We start from the raw sequence: 2,500 nt of genomic DNA, 5'->3' as shown, positions 1-2,500 counted from the left end.
CAGCATGAAGCTCCACATTTCATTCCTGTGGAAAACGTCTCTGTTGTCCAGTTTGACTTTGACCCACAGATTTGCATCACAAGCCGCCCTGACAGAGCTGATCTCTGATTGGACGGTCAGATGCTAATGTAGCGGTTAGCTGTGTGTCACCATCCAGTTTGAAGTAAAGTGTTAGAGGAACAACCTGGTACCGGCCGTTTGTCCACCAGTACCGAGTCAGACGAGCCACGGCCATCTGCTGTTCCATCACAGGTTTTACTGTGGTGAGCTGCACCGGCGATGGACCAGGTCGCACTCGGCCCGCCTCCCAGCGAACTCACGTCTGTGCAGTAAACCTGAGACAGAGACAGCTCGCCTCGGTGTCTGTTTGCCTTCGTGTCCCTTCTTACATTTCTCTTTGCAGCTGAGTTGAAGATGGCTGTGATGTTGTGTGAACTTGTTTTTGTGGCCTGTAAACTCCAGAAGTTTTTGTGCTGCTCGACCCGCTGATGCAGCAGGTGAAGCCCTCCGACCCGCCAGCTCTCTCACCTGATCGGTTAAACTGAGCTCTCCTGTCCCTCCTCGTCTGTTTCTGTCTCTCTGCACTGTCATCTCCATCATTTGCTCTGTTCAGGTTGCTGACTCAAATGAAACCACATCGTTAATCACGTCAGCCGTCTGAACTGAGCGTGTTGCTGCAGCAGCTCGGTGGTGTGAAGGAGCTGAGAGCAGGACAGAAGGACACGAAGGAGACAAGACGAGGAACACGAAGCCGTCTGTCCTCAGACAGAAAGTTTAAACAACAAGAACCGAGTCGTTACAACTGAAGTGAAGAGAACCAGACAGATGAACGACGTCTGTTCCTCAGATTTTTCTTGCCTGATTTGTTTTTTTGGCCAACGACAACAAGTGAAACTATGTGACATGATCACAGAACTGAACCTGGTGAACAACTGGACTTATTCAGCCTGGTTCTGTGTGACTGTGAGCAGCACCGAGCTGGAGTCCAACACGAGGTCATTATAATCAGCAGCAGACGAGTGTCGGGTTCTCCAGGGACGCCGCGCTGCTGTTGAGCCTCCGTCTGTCTGCAGGCTCTGGGACTCTCAGACGGGCAGCAGCTGGTCCAGCGAGGCCCGGCAGACCCTGATGAGACGGGGACGAGGGGGACGAGGGGGACGAGGGGGACGAGGGGGACGAGGGGGACGAGGGGGACGAGGGGGGAGGGGGGAGGGGCGGCCGAAGACGCCCAATTAGCAGCCGATCGTCTGTTTTTAATTAAGCAGCCTGGAACTGCGAGCTGAGGGCAGCTTGCAGAGCTGCGAGCGGTCAGAGGACTCGTTAACATCTGTCAGTGAGACGACGTGGACGCAGAGCGACGTGTCATCACGTCTCACGTGTTCACGTGTAGACTACATTTCCCATCAGCCCCTCCTGAGTGTCAACATGCTGGAGGTGATTCTGTCCCTCCTTCAGCAGCCTTTCACTCTGCTGCCAACACAGGAGCAGCGGGAGCATCAAACAGAACCTCAGAGCAGCTTCATCCCTAAACAGAACAGTACCAGTCCGGTACCAGCAGGACGGGCCGGCTCACTGCTGACCATCACTCTCATAATGTGACAACTTTCTTTTCATGGATCAATAACTGGATCCTCAAAATGTTCATGAAACAACAAACAGTGTCCCTCATAATAATCTGAGCTGCTCCTCCTCCTGCTGCTGCTCCTCCTCCTGCTGCTCCTCCTCCTGCTTCTCTTGCTCCTCCTGCTGCTCCTCCTCCTCCTGCTCCTCCTGCTGCTCCTGCTGCTCCTGCTGCTCCTCCTGCTCCTCCTGCTGCTCCTGCTGCTGCTCCCCCTGCTCCTCCTCCTCCTGCTCCTCCTGCTCCTCCTCCTGCTGCTCCTCCTGCTGCTCCTCCTGCTGCTCCTGCTGCTCCTCCTCCTCCTGCTCCTGCTCCTCCTGCTCCTTCTGCTCCTCTTCCTCCTGCTGCTCCTGCTCCTCCTCCTCCTGCTGCTCCTCCTCCTGCTCCTGCTCCTCCTGCTCCTCCTCCTGCTGCTCCTCCTGCTGCTGCTCCTCCTGCTGCTGCTCCTCCTGCTGCTCCTCCTGCTGCTCCTCCTCCTGCTCCTGCTCCTGCTCCTGCTGTTTGACACCAGAGCTCTGTGTCATTGCGTCTCTATGATTCATCCTCTGGGGACCATGAACGTTTCAGTCCAGATCAAAGTGACGAGTGGACCGACAGACGGATTTCCCTCCACAGAGTCTGTGAGGACACGCTGTGATCCTGGTCACAGAACAGAACCGACCCACTGAGGTCCATGTGTGTCACGAGGGACGCCTTCCTGTCTCCTGCTGAGAACTGAGTGTGCAGAGTTCTTCAGGATGGACGGGAACATGTGTCCTCCTCCCCCAGACGCAGTGTCGTTGTCCTGATGTGAACGCTGGACGGCTCTCTGAGGTCCACTCCCGGGACACAATGGTCTTTTGTCCTTCCTCTCCTCCTGCGTGTCCTCACGGCCCGGTCGCT

This window comes from Acanthopagrus latus, chromosome 11, assembly GCF_904848185.1.
Source record: "Acanthopagrus latus isolate v.2019 chromosome 11, fAcaLat1.1, whole genome shotgun sequence".
NCBI lineage: Eukaryota > Metazoa > Chordata > Actinopteri > Spariformes > Sparidae > Acanthopagrus > Acanthopagrus latus.
Note: the sequence above shows the minus strand (reverse complement) of the source record.